Raw genomic sequence first — 17,691 nt, 5'->3', positions numbered from 1 at the left:
CCCAGTCTGGACCAGTGTGGCCACACCCCCTCCCCTGGGGCCATTGGACCCATCCCAGTACAGACCAGTAAGGCACCGTGTGCCCACCATCGACCCCCACACGCCTGCCAGTTCGTCCCAGTCCACTCCCCGTCCATCCCAGTTCCCTCTGATCACCCTCCCAGCGCTCCCAGTCCATCCCAGTCCCGCAGGTGCTGGTGCTTGTGGCTTGATCAGCTGGTGCCTGTCCGCAACGTGGAGCGGGTCAAATGAGGCCTCAGGGGGAGGGGGGGGCGGATTTTGGGGGGTCCTGGGGGTCCCGAGTTGTCCTGGAGGGGTTTGGGGGGTTTTGGGGGGTCTGCGGGGAGTCTCAAGGGGCTGCTGTGGGTGTTTTTGGGGGATCTTCGGGAGGTTTGGGCGGCCCATTTGAGGCATCAAAGGAACCTGAGGAGGGTTTTGCGGGCTCCTGGAGGTCGGGGGGGCCCTGGGGGTGGTTTGGGGGGCACTGGGGGGTTCCAGCCCGTGACCCCCCCCCCGTTTTTGACCCCCCCCCCCCCCCCGAGCTGTTTCGGTCTCATCGACGCCCTCCTGAAGCCCAAGGGGGGGTGGGCGCTGGGCCCCCCCCGCTGCCCCCTCCCCTGCCACCCCCGCGACGCCCTGCAGGTGAGGGACCCCCAGAAACCCCTCCCCGGACCCCAAATTCACCCCTGGGACCCCAAAAAACCCCCAAAACCTCTCCCCGGACCCCAAATTCAGCCCTGAGGCCCCAAAAAACCCCCAAAAACCCCTCCCCATGAACCCCAAATCCACCCCTGGGACCCCCCAAAACCTCCCCAGGACCCCAGATCCACCCCGGGACCCCCAAATCCATCCCTTGGACCCCCAAAAACCCCCAAATCCATCCCTGGGACGCCCCAAAACCTCCCTCCAAACCCCAAATTCACCCCTCGGACCTCCAGAATCCTTCCACAGGACCCCTCAGGGGTCGTTCCCCACGAAAAAGGGCGGGAAACGTGAGGGGAGAAAAAGGGCGGGAAACGTGAGGGGAGAAAAAGGGCGGGATCAAGTGGAGGGGAGAAAAAGGGCGGGATCAAGTGGGGAGATCAGTGGAATATTGGGGGGGGTCAGTGACGCTGAGGGAAGATCAATGGAATATTAGGGGGGCATCAATGACATTGGGGGGGTCAGTGACACTCGGGTGGGGATCAATGATGCTGTGGGGGGGTCGATATCAGAGGTTATCAGAGGAAATCGCCGCCGCCGTCCTCCCGTGCCCAGAGCCCCGGCAGGACCCCAGCGCAGGTCCGGCTGCAGGCGGAGCAGGAGCGGCTCCTGCCGCCCGCAGCGATCCCGGTCCCGATCCCGACCGCAACGCCAGCTTGGGCCTCAGGCCTCGAGACCCACAGCCCGCCCGCCGGGGGGGGCCGCACCGCTCGGGAGCCGCAGCCGACACTGACAGGACCCGAATCAGAACGCCCTCTCCCATTCCCGGCCCCGCCTGGCTCCGCGCAGGGCCGCGAGCAACCTCGGCTCGGCTCGGCTCGGCTCGCCTCAGCTGCGAGGGGCGGGGCGGGGCCGCGGGCGATGGTCCCGCCCCCAAGCCGGGGCGTGCTCGGGGCGGAGCCGGGGCGTGCTCGGGGCGGAGCTGGGTCGTGCTCGGGGCGGAGCCGGGGCGTGCTCGGGGCGGAGCCGGGGCGGGCTCGGGGCGGAGCCGGGACGGGCTCGGGGCGGATCCGGGGCGGGCTCGGGGCGGAGCAAGGGCAGAGCCGGGGCGGGCTCGGGGCGGGGCCGGGGCGGAGCCGGGGCTCTGTGAGGCGGGGCCCGGAGGCAGCCGGGGCCGGGCAGTACCGGGGGCGCGGCTTCAGGGGCGCGGGGCGGGTCCCAAGTGCACGGCGCCGGGACCCCACCGGGGAGTTCCTCACCGAGCCCATAGAGCAGCAGCTACTTCCGCCACCCTTTTGAATCCCCGCGATTGGCGGGCTCGCTGAGGCATCGGCAGTGCTGATTGGACAGCGGGCCCCGGGAACCGCCCCCGCCCCCCGGCCCGCGCTGAGGGCCCGGGGCCTCCGCCCTCAGACCGGCTCCGGCTCCAACCCGGCCCGGGCTCTGCTCCGGTCCCCCCGGCCCGCCCTGAGGGCCCGGGGGCTCTGCGCCGAGACCGGCCTCGCCCCTCCCCGCCTCGCCCTGTAGTAGATTTCTGTTTGGTTTGTGGGAAGAAACAGGTGTGAGATGTGAGATTTGTGCTGGAGAGGTGCTGCTGGGAAGAAAGGATGGAGTAAATCTGCTCCAAGGATGTGCGATGAAGAATTCAGGGTCAGAGGTGGGCAGTATTTATAAACTGTCTCCATATTTCCCTGTATCTCTGGGTGTTTGGATTTAGCCTGGGATTGTCAGCTATGTTATAAACAAGCCAACCCGGCTACTGAACTCCCAATGAACGTTTGGAAACCCTTGCACAGAAAGACAAGGTAGTGATGATTCCAAAGGAGAAAATGTAAATGAAGGGTAACGATTGCTGGGAAATTTCCTTAGGAATTGTGAACCTCACACAAACGGAATTTAGGAGGTGGAATCCCAGTTTCAGCCTTGGGCACGTGCAGGAGAAGAGGGATCCTTATTCACAGCAAGGAAAGCCCGGTGCCCCAGCGTGTCAGTGCACACAGTGCAATGTCCAGGAAATGAGCAGCAGGGACTGGCAGCAGCTGCAGGTGAGAGCTGTCACAGGCTGATTGAGGGGACAGAGCAGCCCCAGGTGAGAGCTGTCACACTGATGAGGGGACAGGTGTAAGCTGTAAAGGATAACGAGGGGGCGGGTCCTGCCAGCACTGCTTTAAGAGGGGAGCCCGAGCTCAGTTTGGCATGGAGCTGCGGGAGGAGAGGGGTTTATGCTGGGCTCCCAGGTGAGGCTCATGGAAGGATGGTGAGTTCATCTCACAGGGGCTGGGGGAGGCCTTGGGCGTGGAACATTACTTCAGGAGGTGCTGAGGGACAAACCTTTGTGCCGAGCAGCAGCAGCACAAAAGGTTGAAATAAGTTTTGGTTTGGCATGTAGTGATGGGATTGGCGTCTATGATGTGCTAGTGTTATCTAAAGGTTTAAACTTTAATGTTTATTTTTAAAGCTTTAAGTTAATGAATTAATATAGGTTGCAAGACATGGGCTTTTTCCTTTTTATTTGGCTAGCGGGAGGTCTTTAACTTTGGGGGCGCTCTGAGTATATGTTCTGGAGTATTATTGAGGGGATTGGACGTGGGGTTGTTTTTATTATATTCAGTAGTTTGACTGGGGGTGATAAGAGTTGGCTTTTTTTGCTGGAATTTTTTTGGGGTTGTCTGTTTGAAAATTTATGTATTTATGCAGTTAAGTGTAGTGGTGTTTCTGGTGTAACTCTTCAGCTTATGTTATTGTTTGTGTGTTTGAGGTGGTCCACTTGTCTTACGCCCTGACCGATTGGCCAACAGATCTGCTGAGATCATACATCGATGTTTGTTTTATTTCTTGTAGCCGAATAAGAGACAGCAGCCCGGTGACAGCAGGAAATTCCCAGAGGGCGAGGCGGCATTCTGTGGCACCCGACGTGGATTCTCGTCCCCAGACGTCCAAGAGATAAGTGGAGGGTTCAGAGCCACAGAGGGGATGAAAGTGGAGTGCTGGGTCAGGACTTGTCAGGAGGGGTTTTTGAGTCAGGTTTGGAGATAGGGATGTCCAAGATGTGCCAATTGAGAGTACAGGTGTACCAGCCCGACCCAAACCCGAAGGAGTAGCCCTAAAGACATGCCCGTTTCCCTGAGTGCGGGTACAGGCAGGAGCCCTTATGCAGGACAATGCCAGAAGGCCTGGCTGCGAGGTGTAGGGCTCTAAAGAAGTTGGGTTTAGAAGGGGGGAGGTGTAGCCACACACACAGAGGCTGAGGTAAAGGACTCAAGGACTAGAGGACACACGGTGAAACTCAGGGGAACAGGCTAGGATACAAGTCAGAGTACAGGTGTAGCGGCCCTCACAGCACTGCTACCAGCACACTTCCCCTGAGAGCAGGTGCAGGCAGCAGCCCTAGTGCAGGAACACACCAGAAGCTCTGACCTGTGCAGACACTGTCAGGCTAGGGCCAGGCAGGAAGCGATAGTGGGGAGCAGGATCCAACAGGGCTGGGGATAACGGGGGTTTCCCGCCCCACCCACCCTGGGATTCCCTGTCTCTCCGCAGCCGGTGGAAGTGCTCCTGATTTCCCTCTCGAGGCGGCGGTTGGTAAGGCTTCGTGCCTTTTGCCACCGCAAAGAGTTCGGCTCTGTCAGCCTCTGCCCTGTCTCAGGGCCACGTTTAGGGTAGGCAGGGAACAACTGTGGATGTACCTGTCCTGCGTGCGGGACAGCTCTTGGGACCCTAATGGTGCAGAGCGTCCCCGGCTGCAAGGTCTAGGGCTCTGAAGAAGCAGGGTTCAGAAGGGGGGAGGTTACAGTGATACACACAGAGGCTGAGGTAAAGGACTGAAGGACTAGAGAACACACAGTGAAAATCAGGGGTACAGCCTAGGATACAAGTCAGAGTACAGGTATCCCGGTCCTCACAGTGCTGCTTCCAACACTGTTTCCCTGAGAGCAGGTGCCGGCAGCAATCCTAATGCAAGGCAATGCCAGAAGTCCTGAGAGGTGCAGGCAGTAACCCTAAGCTAGGGCCAGGCAGGAAGTGACAGTGGTGGGGCAGAGTCCACAGGGTTGAGGTTCACCGGGGATGTCCACCCTGCATTCCTGTCCTGCTCTAACCGGGGATGCTCACAGCCCTAATGGAGGCCACGGTGGGTGGGCTCAGTGCCAGTAATGCCTCTAAGGCTTTGGCGCTGCGAGCGTCGGCCTCCGAGCTCAGCTGAAGCACACACGGGGCCCGAGGACCCGGTCCTGCTTAAGAGACGGTGAGTAGCAGAGCTGCTGGTTTTTGGCTGATGTGCAGCTAAGATTATGCTTTGATGTTTGGTTTTCTTTATTGTAGCTGACTAGGAGACAGCAGGCAAGTGACAGGAGGAATTTCCCAGAGGCATAGGCGGCCTTCTTTGGGACCCAGCGTGGATTCACCTCCCCAGACATCTGAGAGATAAGTGGAGGGCTCGGAACTAGGGAGAGGATGAAAGCGGGGTGCCAGGGCAGGGGTCAGCGGGAGGGATTTTTTGAGTCGGGTTTGGAGCTGGGGATGTCCCAGATGTGACCCCTTAGGCTACAATAAGGGAAAGTCTCATTCTGGATCACAGTGCTGAGGTGTGCAGGGCAGAGCAGTCCCAGGGTGTGTTGTCTGTTGTGCACTTTGTGTCTTTTGGGTGTCTTGTCTTTTCCTTTAGTCTTTTCAGGCGCCTGTCAAAACCTCTGGCATCAGTCTTAGCATTTCTGATCTCTGTGCTCCTCAGCCAGGTGCCTTTGTCTCAGCTGCTCGGACACTCATCAGAATCCATCTCTCTTCACAAGCATCCAGTCCGATGCCTTTTCAGGTCTTGTTCTGAGCTGTACTGACAGCCGTGCACCGCCCTGATCCATTCCGGCGGGTTAGGTCTTGTGAGAATGCAAAGACAGGTCGAGGATTCTGACCGTAGGGTTCTCGGGCATCCATCTCTGCATTTCTTGGGATAAGTCATCCCGATGGCATCTTGTTCCTGCAGGGTTCTCTGAGCCTGGCCAGCTCACCTTCCTTCTCGCCTCGGTCATCTCATTCCGAGTTCTCTGGACCCTCAGGGTCATTCTTCTTGCCCAGAGTTTTCTGTCCCTGTTGCGTCCCCTCGTTTGTCCTGTGCTGTGTCACGGGTGTTGGTGTGTGTTTGGCCCGGAGCTGCTCTGCCTTGATGCTCAGTCTGGGTGTAGGGGTACGAGGGTAATAGTGCCGGGGGCTTGAAATTTGTGATGTGGGGTGTAGTTAGACTGTAGAGGGTATTCCTAGATTGCCACAAGATGTGTGGAGCTGTCAAGGTATCCTGCAGCACTCTGACTTTTGTCCGAACTTTCTTTCAGATGCAGAGGGATGAAATCTGTGGCAGAGCCCCCCAGTCTGGGTGAGGGGCTCCCCTGAGAAGGTCAGTCACTGTTTTGATTTGCAGGGGAGGTGTAAATGATGGCTGTGTTACATCTCTGTTCTTTGTCTTTATTTTTAGGTGGTGAAGCCGGATCTCAGCAGTCAAGCTGACGTGGGCGAGGTGAGCAGTGATGGGTGGACAGATGCAGTTGCTATTGTTCAAGCCTCACTCGCTGGTGCAACTCTAAGCCTCCGTTATTGTGTGTTTTAGGGAGTCCACTCGCAGGAGGCCGAGCTCCCCTCTCACCAACCGGACGACAGACCCGGGTCACCTCACCCGTGAGCCCTCCGGGAGCATTCCAGGAGTCTGTGATGGAGCCTTGATCTTCTCCTTGTGAAGGCCCCATCCAGGTAGGCTTGGATAACGGCCGAGGAGTTGAGGTGAGTCAGGGAGGAGAAGGAGGGAGGGTCCCCTCAAGTTCCAGCGCTGCCACGTCACATTGTCTGCTCTTTACCCAGGCAGACCCTGCGACGCCGGCGTTGGCCTCTGAGCGCAGCTGAAGCACGGGGCCCGAGGACACAGGCAAGCTTAGGAGACAGTGAGTAGCAGAATTGTCGGGTTTTGGGTGATGGGCTGCCAAGATTATGCTTTGATGTTTGGTTTTCTTTATTGTAGCTGTGTAGGAGACAACAGCCCAGCAACAGCAGGAATTTCCCTGAGGGAGAGGCGGCCTTCTTTGCCACCCAGCGTGGATTCACCTCCCTAGACGTCCGAGAGATAAGTGGAGGGCTTGGAGCCAGGGAGGGCTTGAAAGTGGGGTGTGGGATCAGGGGCCACCGGGAGGGATTTTTTGAGTCATTTTTGGTGACAGGGATGTCCAAGATGTGACCGCTTAGGCTACAGAAAGTCTCATTCTGGATCAGAGTGCCGAGGTGTGCAGGGCAGAGCAGTCCTGGTGTGTGTTGTGTCACTTGTCTGTTGTGCACTCTGTCTGTTTGGTGTCTTGTCTTTTCCTTTTGTCCTTTGAGGGGCCTATCAAAACCCCTGGCATCAGTCTTAGCATTTCTGATCTCTGTGCTCCTCAGCCAGGTGCCTTTGTCTCAGCTGCTCGGACACTCATCAGAATCCATCTCTCTTCACAAGCATCCAGTCCGATGCCTTTTCAGGTCTTGTTCTGAGCTGTACTGACAGCCGTGCACCGCCCTGATCCATTCCGGCGGGTTAGGTCTTGTGAGAATGCAAAGACAGGTCGAGGATTCTGACCGTAGGGTTCTCGGGCATCCATCTCTGCATTTCTTGGGATAAGTCATCCCGATGGCATCTTGTTCCTGCAGGGTTCTCTGAGCCTGGCCAGCTCACCTTCCTTCTCGCCTCGGTCATCTCATTCCGAGTTCTCTGGACCCTCAGGGTCATTCTTCTTGCCCAGAGTTTTCTGTCCCTGTTGCGTCCCCTCGTTTGTCCTGTGCTGTGTCACGGGTGTTGGTGTGTGTTTGGCCCGGAGCTGCTCTGCCTTGATGCTCAGTCTGGGTGTAGGGGTACGAGGGTAATAGTGCCGGGGGCTTGAAATTTGTGATGTGGGGTGTAGTTAGACTGTAGAGGGTATTCCTAGATTGCCACAAGATGTGTGGAGCTGTCAAGGTATCCTGCAGCACTCTGACTTTTGTCCGAACTTTCTTTCAGATGCAGAGGGGTGAAATCTGTGGCAGAGCCCCCCAGTCTGGGTGAGGGGCTCCCCTGAGAAGGTCAGTCACTGTTTTGATTTGCAGGGGAGGTGTAAATGATGGCTGTGTTACATCTCTGTTCTTTGTCTTTATTTTTAGGTGGTGAAGCCGGATCTCAGCAGTCAAGCTGACGTGGGCGAGGTGAGCAGTGATGGGTGGACAGATGCAGTTGCTATTGTTCAAGCCTCACTCGCTGGTGCAACTCTAAGCCTCCGTTATTGTGTGTTTTAGGGAGTCCACTCGCAGGAGGCCGAGCTCCCCTCTCACCAACCGGACGACAGACCCGGGTCACCTCACCCGTGAGCCCTCCGGGAGCATTCCAGGAGTCTGTGATGGAGCCTTGATCTTCTCCTTGTGAAGGCCCCATCCAGGTAGGCTTGGATAACGGCCGAGGAGTTGAGGTGAGTCAGGGAGGAGAAGGAGGGAGGGTCCCCTCAAGTTCCAGCGCTGCCACGTCACATTGTCTGCTCTTTACCCAGGCAGACCCTGCGACGCCGGCGTTGGCCTCTGAGCGCAGCTGAAGCACGGGGCCCGAGGACACAGGCAAGCTTAGGAGACAGTGAGTAGCAGAATTGTCGGGTTTTGGGTGATGGGCTGCCAAGATTATGCTTTGATGTTTGGTTTTCTTTATTGTAGCTGTGTAGGAGACAACAGCCCAGCAACAGCAGGAATTTCCCTGAGGGAGAGGCGGCCTTCTTTGCCACCCAGCGTGGATTCACCTCCCTAGACGTCCGAGAGATAAGTGGAGGGCTCGGAGCCAGGGAGGGCTTGAAAGTGGGGTGTGGGATCAGGGGCCACCGGGAGGGATTTTTTGAGTCATTTTTGGTGACAGGGATGTCCAAGATGTGACCGCTTAGGCTACAGAAAGTCTCATTCTGGATCAGAGTGCCGAGGTGTGCAGGGCAGAGCAGTCCTGGTGTGTGTTGTGTCACTTGTCTGTTGTGCACTCTGTCTGTTTGGTGTCTTGTCTTTTCCTTTTGTCCTTTGAGGGGCCTATCAAAACCCCTGGCATCAGTCTTAGCATTTCTGATCTCTGTGCTCCTCAGCCAGGTGCCTTTGTCTCAGCTGCTCGGACACTCATCAGAATCCATCTCTCTTCACAAGCATCCAGTCCGATGCCTTTTCAGGTCTTGTTCTGAGCTGTCCTGACAGCCGTGCACCGCCCTGATCCATTCCGGCGGGTTAGGTCTTGTGAGAATGCAAAGGCAGGTCGAGGATTCTGACCGTAGGATTCTCAGGCATCCATCTCTGCATTTCTTGGGATAAGTCATCCCGATGGCATCTTGTTCCTGCAGGGTTCTCTGAGCCTGGCCAGCTCACCTTCCTTCTCACCTCGGTCATCTCATTCCGAGTTCTCTGGACCCTCAGGGTCATTCTTCTTGCCCAGAGTTTTCTGTCCCTGTTGCGTCCCCTCGTTTGTCCTGTGCTGTGTCACGGGTGTTGGTGTGTGTTTGGCCCGGAGCTGCTCTGCCTTGATGCTCAGTCTGGGTGTAGGGGTACGAGGGTAATAGTGCCGGGGGCTTGAAATTTGTGATGTGGGGTGTAGTTAGACTGTAGAGGATATTCCTAGATTGCCACAAGATGTGTGGCGCTGTCAAGGTATCCTGCAGCACTCTGACTTTTGTCCCAACTTTCTTTCAGATGCAGAGGGATGAAATCCGTGGCAGAGCCCCCCAGTCTGGGTGAGGGGCTCCCCTGAGAAGATCGATCGCTATTCAAGGTGAGAGTCACATATTTCACATTTTTTGGCACTCCAGTGCAGGCCACCTGCATTTACAGCTTCAAACAGGTGAGTCCCTTGGTAACCCCTGGCCAGCAGCTGGAGCCTGCTCTTGGCTGGGCTGAGGGAGCAAACACTTGTGGCTGAAACAGCTCCACACTGGGGGTACTTGGGAAAACACCTGCCTTGTCCTGGATTGTTTTTTTTTTTGAGCTTTTGGCAAGGTTTTAGTCATCACCTTGGTAAAAATAAATGGTAAGGACTGAAAACATGAGAGGCTGGCAGGTTATATGCGCGAAAGGCAACTTTTTTTTTCTTAAATATTTGTGCAACCTATATCTTAATTTTGAGACTCTTTTTTGGTCAACTTTATTGTAAAACCCCCTTATTTTCAAGTTAGCTGCTTCAATAATGAATTTGTTTTACAAATACCCGCTAATGTCCGAAGGTTAAAGCACTAACACCAACATCCCACCTCTTTTATTTTTGCAGCAAAATTTTATCTTTACTAAACTTGAAACTTGATGTTTTTGCAGGTAGTAAGTTAAAGAAGGTGTTTATCTGCCCATCACTGATAGTCAGGGTCATGAAGAAATTGCTCTAGTGTTCTAAAATAAATGCAGATTTTTAGGCCTCTCCCATTCTCTCTGACTAGCAGCATGTGAATTGATTTTTGATCTCCTTTCTGTTGGTGTCTGTGGGTTTTAAGCTGCATGGAGAAGGTGTCTGTGGACATGGCACCCAGGGAATGGTGCTGGGAAGGGCAGGATGGAAAGGAGCTGCTCAGGAATCCAGAGCAGCAGTGGAGTGGGAGCTGGTGCTGCTGCCTCAGTCACACCCTCCTGGACAGTCTGTGCAGTGATAATATTCCTACTTTCCTTCCTGAACCTGGGGTTGGAGGAGAACATGAGTCTTGGCATTGTTGGAAAGGGGAACTCCAGGGAAAAACTGCTGTTTGTGTCCTCAGAGAGCAGTGGGAAGAGCCTGGGAGAAATCCTGGCTGGCTGAGGGATCCTTGTGTCCCCTCAGGAATAAATCCCTGCGTCTCCTCAGCCCTGCTGGTTTGCAGTAGAGTTTGGGCACCTTTCGCTGCAGCTGTGGTTCTTAATAACTGGAAGTCCATGGATTGCTGGGCGATTCCCATAAGTTCTCCTATTTTGTAGGAGCTGCACGGTGAGGTCAGCATTCTGAGGGAGGCCCTGGCACAGCTGCCAAGGGCAAGGAACGTGGAGCATCCCAGGGCTTCTCCCACCCGAGTTTCTCCCGGAGCGTGCTGCGTGTCGTGCCGGATGTTTAACCCGGGTTTGGGGTGTTCTCCTGCAGTCCCAGCTCTAACTGCTGCCCCCGAGCCCCGGCCTTGCTCTGTCCCAGCACTGAACCTGGCAGGTGGGTGTGCTTTTCCAGCCCTTTAATCCCACGGGCAATCCCAGATTCCCGGAGCTCCCCGAGGCACAGCCTGGCCTCCCTCCCTGGGAGCTGCATTGCAGTCTGCCTGGACCAAGGACATCCTGTTTGAGACTTTATTCCTGTTGCTTTTCCTCTTCCAGGTTGTGGGCAAAAAGGAGAGAGCCAGTAGGAAGTGAAGCCACTGGAAGGCCTTATCCCAGTCCAAGGTTGGATAGGAGTAACTGGACCTGTTGAATTCCCACTTCCCTTTAAATTAGAGCAGAGGAAGCAGATTTTAAATCATCATTCCATGAACTTTCACCAACTTCATGACTCTTGCAAAAGTTTTCAATGTTAGAAATTCCTGAGCTTGTTTTCCAGGCAAGCTTGGATTTAGATGTTATTCCTTCCTTTTATTTGAAGGAATAACTCTGATTTTCTCTCTGATTTTAGTAAGGGAATATTTATTTATTCCAATTTTCCATCCTAATTGGAATTTTTGCACCTTGTAGAGCACATTTCCAAGGAAATTTACCCAATTAATGTTGGTAAATCAGGAATTGTCCAGCACCATCTCCACAAAATTCTGTGAATTCCCAAGAAAACGCTGAAGTATTTATTTGCCATGATTCATCTCTTTGTAAAGTTCAATTTACTGCATTTTGAATTACATAAATGCCATTAAAACCTGAATCCAGGCCTAGCTGCTGTTCCTTGGACACAAGGGGCTGGTTCTTTCCTACCTTGGCACATTTGGGTGTTTGTCCAAAATGAGCTTCCCACTAAAATAGAATTTGTTTCCAAGCAAAAGTGGGAATTGTCTAGAAAACCTTCTGTTCTGGGGGGCACTGGGTTTGTTTCCCTTATTGCTGCATAATTGAGGAAAGCCATGGTGCTTTTTTAGGCAGTGGCAGGAGGTGAAAGCTGCATTTATTTAATTTTGTATTTTATTTTTTGTTATTTTTGTATTTTTATGCTCTTTTGTTGTGGTTTCTCATGTTGCGTTTTGTGGTTTTTCAAAGACTTTTTCTTCCGTTTTTTAATTTTTATATTTTTTTCTTTAGCTATTTATTTACTTGTTAAAACTACTTTTAGTTTTTTATTTTAATTTTTTGTTTAAATTTTTTTTCCACTTTTTTGTTACTTTGAAATTTTTTTCTTTTGGTATTTTAATTTTATTTATTATTTTCTATAGTTTTGGTTTATTTTTTCATGTTTTCTTTGTTCCTTTTTTTTTCCCCCATACTCTTTCTTCCCCCGGGCGCCTGGGGGTTTGGCTGTTGGCAAGAAAGATGAGAAATGACCTCCGTGCCCGCTGGACGTCGGGATGTCATAGAGAGCGCAGTTGGCAAAAGCTCTGTATTTTCTGCTCCATAAAACTCCTGAAGGGAGAAAGCTGTGACCACCGTGGTGCCGTTTTTTCCTTCCCAGCCCCGACCAGGTCTCCTCCTACCCGTGCACAGTGTTACCAGCAGCAGCCTGCTGTCCAGGCTGTCGAGGCGTATTTCAGAGGGGGCAATAAAAACAAAGTAGACGTTTTATTTTGTAACTCTCCGACCCTGCTTGTTTATTAGCAAAGAACTCCAAAACAAAGCGAACAAAAAAAGAAAACCCACAAAATAAACTCCCCCGCAACCCACCAAAAAAAACCCATAGAGAAATAGAAAACATGCCCATATTATTTGAATAAAGATTAAAACTTTACCCCTTAGAAAACCAGGCTCATTTAATTCAAATTAATTGTGTTTCTGATGTGTTAGGTTAATGAATTCATCTAGTGTAAAATATCGTTTAAAATATAAACAAACGAATTAAAAAATAATGAAAAAGAAAAATAACAAAAAGTATAGGATATGAAAAATAATATAAATAATAAATACACAATATATTATTACATACTACACGTTTTATAAATATATATAATATACATAATATAAACATCTATAATGTACATAATCATGATATTTAAATGAAATGTATTATTATTTATAACATTACGTAATAAATAATAAATTATTTTATATATAACTTTCTATATTTAATATATATAATAAATATAATAGTATAATAAACATAATACATGTTGTATAATGTACATAATATAAAAGATGAATTGTAATGATTAATGTAAATATCAGGATCACAAAGATAAAAAATATTGAAATAGAGCCTGAACGAAAGGCTGTTTTGTTTCGGTCTGGTTGCTGGCAGGGTTCTCGCAGGTGTGCTCGGGGGTCTTTTGGGCCATTTATTCCGGAGGCTGTTCGGAAGGGCATTTCTGGGCACGTTCGTTTATGGCTCCGCTCCGCGCCGCCGCGCGGCAGTGCTGCCACCCTGTGGGCGGAGAGCGGTAGTGCAGCTGTCCCTCCCGCCCGTCCCGCCTGATCTGTGCGGCAATGCTGCCACCGTGTGGGCAAAGAGCGGTAGTGCAGCTGTCCCTCCCGCCCGTCCCGCCTGATCTGTGCGGCAATGCTGCCACCCTGTGGGCAAAGAGCGGTAGTGCAGCTGTCCCCCATGACCGTCCCGCCGGAGCCGTGCGGCAGTGCTGCCACCCTGTGGGCAAAGAGCGGTAGTGCAGCTGTCCCCCCCCGCCCGTCCCCGACGCGCGTGGCAGCCCCGCATTGTGAGCTCGGGGGCGGCGCTGCCGCCCGCCCGCCCGCAGCTCGGGGTCGAAAGGGAGGGAAAAAGGCAAGGAGCCCGGGCGCGTGGCAGCCGGCTGCCTGCGCGCGCCACCCGGACCCCGGAGCCGTCCGGGCGCGATTTTCCGCGGCGTCTGCGGGTGTGCGGACACGGGATGGGGGCGCAGCGGCGCCGCGGGCGGCAGTCCATTGAGTCAGGCGCTTGTGTGAGCGGCCGAGGGGGCATTTTAGTGGGTTCCACTACCAAGATGGCGGCGAGACGCGAGGCGCCTGACCTTCTAAAAAGGGCGGCCAAAAGGGCGGGAAAAATAAGGACCCTATAGGTGTTTATGCAGCTGCCTGCACAAAACCCCGACTACGGCGCCGCCCGGGGGCAATTTTCCGCGGCGTTTCCAGGTGTGGGGACACGGGCCGTGTGCTCAGTCGCGCCGCGTCCGCGTTCAGATTCGTTGATTTAGTCAGGCGTCTGCGTAAACACCTGGCGGAGGCCTATGCCGAGCCGCAAAGAACATGGCGGCCGGGACGGAAGTGGCCTCAGGAGCAACCAAGATGGCGGCAAGGGAAAGCGGAAGTCACACGTCGCCCCTCACAAAATGGCGCCGAAGCGCGAGGCGCCCGACCTTCCAAAAAAGGCGGCCAAAAGGGCGGGAAAAAATAAGGACCCTATAGGCATTTAGCCAGACGCCTGCACAAAAACCCCGACTACGGCGCTGCCCGGGCGCAATTTTCCGCGGCGTTTCCAGGTGTGCCGACAGGGGCCGTGTGCTCAGTCGCGACGCGCTTGCGTTCGGATTCGTGGATTTAGTCAGGCGTCTGTGTAAACACCTGGCGGAGGCCTATGCCGAGCCACAAAGAACATGGCGGCCGGGACGGAAGTGGCCTCAGCCGCAACCAAGATGGCGGCAAGCAAAAGCGGAAGTCACGCGTCGCCCCTCACAAAATGGCGCCGAGGCGCGAGGCGCCCGACCTTCCAAAAAGGGCGGCCAAAAGGGCGGGAAAAAATAAGGACCCTGTAGGCGTTTACGCAGATGCCTGCACAAAAACCCCGACTACAGCGCCGCCCGGGCGCAATTTTCCGCGGCGTTTCCAGGTGTGCAGACACCGGCCGTGTGCTCATCCGCGCCGCCTCCGGGTTCGGATTCGTGGATTTAGTCAGGCGTCTGTGTAAACACCTGCCGGGGGCCTTAGCGGTGCCACATAAAAGATGCCGGCGGGACCGGAAGTGGCCTCAGACGCAACCAAGATGGCGGCAAGGAAGGGCGGAATGCTCGTGGGGCTCATCGCGGCCGAAAATCACCGAGTGCAGCTCACACCCTGCAATGGCAAAAGCTGTTTTATTAAAACTCAGCCGAGAATTTTCCTCTTATTTCCAGGTCACAGGATATACTGAGCCTGAGAGGGATCCTAAAATCTGACTCTCAAGCAGACGGACCGTTTGAGAATCGAACTCAGCACCTTGGCATTACCCGGACTCTGCTCCAAGCAGCTGAACCAATCTCTGCATTATGGGGATGGACCTCCATAGGATGGCAACGCTTGGCCCCACTAAGGTAAGTGCAGTGCCGCCTTCTCTGCCAAAGCTGCTTCACACACCAGCCCCTGGAATGGCTCGAGGGCAGAACTGGCTGGCAGGTCACGACAGCACAAAGCTCTTCCAGTGACGCTGATTTCCTGTCCTTTCCAGGATTTACTCAACAGCTGCCGTAAAAGTACTTACACAAAGTCTCTTTCTGGGCGGAAAGGAGCAGGACAAGTCCTGAGGCTTCCCTTCTTCCACGGCCAAAGTTCTGGAGAGAGGCAGGGCCGGTCCCACCCGCACAGGGGCGTTTCCTGCAGGTGAGTGTTGCCGGGCCAAACTGATGGCAGCTGCTGAGGCCAGGGCTGCTTTTCTGGCCGGAGGCCTCGGTGCCCCCCCGTGCCGCCTGCAGTGTCCCTCGGTGTTTCCTGCAGGTGTCCCGGGTGCCCGGAGGCGCAGGGAGGAAGGAGGCCGGCAGCCCCAGCGGGGCCAGCAGCCCTGGGATGATGTGCAGGGGAGGAGCTGTACCTGCGGGGCCCCGCCCGTGGCAGCGGCGGCCAAACGCAGGGCCCGGGGCCGGGCTCGGGGCTGGCACGGACACGGCCCCGGGGCTGCCGCGGCTCCTCGGCCAGGGGCTGCTCCCGCCGGGCACGGGGAGATGCTGCAGCCCGGACAGAGGCACCCACAGCCCAAGAGCTCCCCAGGGAACAGCTGGCATTGCCCGGGAACGGCGGCTCGGGCTGTCTGCAGAGGAGCTCAGACAGCAATTCCCACCTCCCGGAGCTCCCACACAGTTGCCAGGGGTGTCCTGGCCACCCCAAATCCCCTCCCTTTCAGCCTGAGGACATCACCCATCGGCAGCATTAAAGCCAAGGCGCTCCTCCCTCACAGAAATTAAATCCAGAGCAACGGCCCTCGGAGATGCCTCAAAATCAAAGGTTTGAGTGGGATGGAGTTTCGTTTGGATGAAGTCTGGACTTTCCCAGGGAGCCAGCCGGAGTGCAGAAGTGATGGAAAGCTTTTGCAGGTGGGTCCCACTGGAGGTGTGCTGAAGGCAGGGATGGGCATCCCTTGCCTGAGGGAAAGGCACTTGCAGAGGCCACTGCTGGGGCTCGGAAAGGAGCTGAGCTCCTGCAGGGAGCTGTGTCCTCCCGAGGGCACAGGGGCTGCCTCAGCACAGGCCGGCCAGTGCCTTCTCCTGCTCTGAAACATCACCTGGAGCCCGAGCTCAGGGGGTGGCTGAATTCCAGGGAAATCTGACAGGTGACCCCCAGGGGATGAGGGTTATAATTAACCAAATCTATGGAATAGAAACCTATCCTGTCCCCATCCTGCTGAGCTTCCTTGGAAGCTCTGCTGGTTCCTGACACATCTGGCATTCAAGCAGCAGCTCTGCGTGGGAATATCCATGCTCTGTGAGGCACTGTGAGGTTATTGCAGCAGGAACTGAGCAGGGAATTCGGGGCCGTGGGTATAATTCATCTAAACTAGCAAAGGTGACAGTGAACCCCAAATCTGGGCACCACACAGAGAACAATCTTTGTGCTGCCCTGTCAGCTCAAGCCCCTGGGCTGGGAAGTTTTGGGAGTCAAACATATGGAATGATAAAAGTCACAGCAACTGGTGTCACCCCGAGGGACAGTCCAAGTCCCAGACAATTCCTCTGCAGTCCCCTGGGGGGGAAAACACCCTCTGTCTGCCAGGAGCCCTGACTCTGTTTCTCCTATCAGCTGTGTTGGGCTTTAAGAACTTGAAATAACTTTGAAGCCAAAGAAATCACCTTTTCCTTCTGGTTTGATTGTGTTTTTTTGTTGTTTTTTTTTTTTTTTTTTTTTTTCTTTCAGATGCTGGACGTGCTTCTGTGGATGTGTGCTGAGCTCTGGCTGCAGGGGACTGTCAGGCCTGAATGGCTGTGAGTTTGTGTTCTTCTCGCTGGGGAAGCAGAAATAATTATTAATTAGACTGCAGAAATGTTTTCAGAAACCTTTCCCCTTTCCTGCCCTTTGCTGGTGGATCTTCTCTTTCTGCTTTTGACTTTACAAAGCTGTTCCCTGATGTCAATTCCCCTGCCTGAATTCCTTGCAGCTCCTAGCTGGGAAAAACTGGGATGATGTCCTAGGGATGTTCTTAGGGGAGGACAGAGGTGAGATTTTTGCCTGTATTTTTCTAATATTTTCTAAAATTTCAGGGAGCTGCTCCTGCTCCTGCCCCTAATCCTGCTGCTGCTGCACAAGTGGAGCCTTGTCAGCGAAGACCTGCATCTGCAGGAGGCCCCGCAGGCCCTGGCTGGGAAGTGCCAAAACAAAGAAGTGATCAGTAAGTGCTGAACTGCTTCCAGGAGGGCATATTTTGTTGCAGCCGTTACAGACCAACCGTGTGGTGCTGGTGACTTTGTGTGAGTTGCTTTATTAAAGCCAATCGTTGGTAAGGGTTTTGAGCCTGCCTTGGAGAGCACTTGGAGCTCTGGGTGCCCTGGCTTTCCCCTAGGTGTCCCTGGGGTTGCCCTGGCTGTCCCCTAGGTGTCCCTGGAGTGCCCTGGCTGTCCCCTAGGTGTCCCTTGGGGTCCACGGGCTGTCCCCTAGGTGTCCCTTGGGGGGACCTGACTGTCCCTGGGATGCCCTGGCTGTCCCCTAGGTGTCCCTGGGGGTGCCCTGGCTGTCCCCTAATTGTCCCTGGGGTGCCCTGGCTGTCTCTTAGGTGTCCCTGGGGGTGCCCTGGCTGTCCCCTAGGTGTCCCAGGGC

General features: G+C 54.4%; 3 long non-coding RNA genes across 4 annotated transcripts; all 3 read left to right on the top strand.

The window, feature by feature from the left end:
• The first annotated feature begins 5,885 nt into the window (after positions 1-5,885).
• On the top strand, positions 5,886-7,107 carry LOC136305075 (uncharacterized). The gene is made up of 4 exons (XR_010725002.1): positions 5,886-6,148; positions 6,239-6,408; positions 6,487-6,566; positions 6,644-7,107. It is a non-coding gene; the product is annotated as an uncharacterized lncRNA (long non-coding RNA).
• A 448-nt stretch (positions 7,108-7,555) lies between these two features.
• Positions 7,556-8,254, top strand: LOC136305074 (uncharacterized). Its single transcript, XR_010725001.1, has 3 exons — positions 7,556-7,830; positions 7,921-8,090; positions 8,169-8,254. It is a non-coding gene; the product is annotated as an uncharacterized lncRNA (long non-coding RNA).
• A 6,428-nt stretch (positions 8,255-14,682) lies between these two features.
• LOC136305073 (uncharacterized) lies at positions 14,683-17,202 on the top strand. Of its 2 annotated transcripts, XR_010724999.1 has the most exons (5): positions 14,683-14,984; positions 15,119-15,270; positions 15,842-15,977; positions 16,795-16,862; positions 17,139-17,202. It is a non-coding gene; the product is annotated as an uncharacterized lncRNA (long non-coding RNA). The 2 variants fall into 2 exon arrangements; XR_010725000.1 differs by lacking the exons at positions 15,842-15,977; positions 16,795-16,862; positions 17,139-17,202 and adding an exon at positions 15,385-15,669.
• Positions 17,203-17,691: the final 489 nt, after the last annotated feature.

Source organism: Chamaea fasciata, unplaced genomic scaffold, assembly GCF_029207755.1.
Source record: "Chamaea fasciata isolate MVZ Bird 193981 ecotype frontalis unplaced genomic scaffold, bChaFas1.0.hap1 SCAF_261, whole genome shotgun sequence".
NCBI lineage: Eukaryota > Metazoa > Chordata > Aves > Passeriformes > Sylviidae > Chamaea > Chamaea fasciata.
Note: the sequence above shows the minus strand (reverse complement) of the source record. Positions and strands in the feature narration are given on the sequence as shown.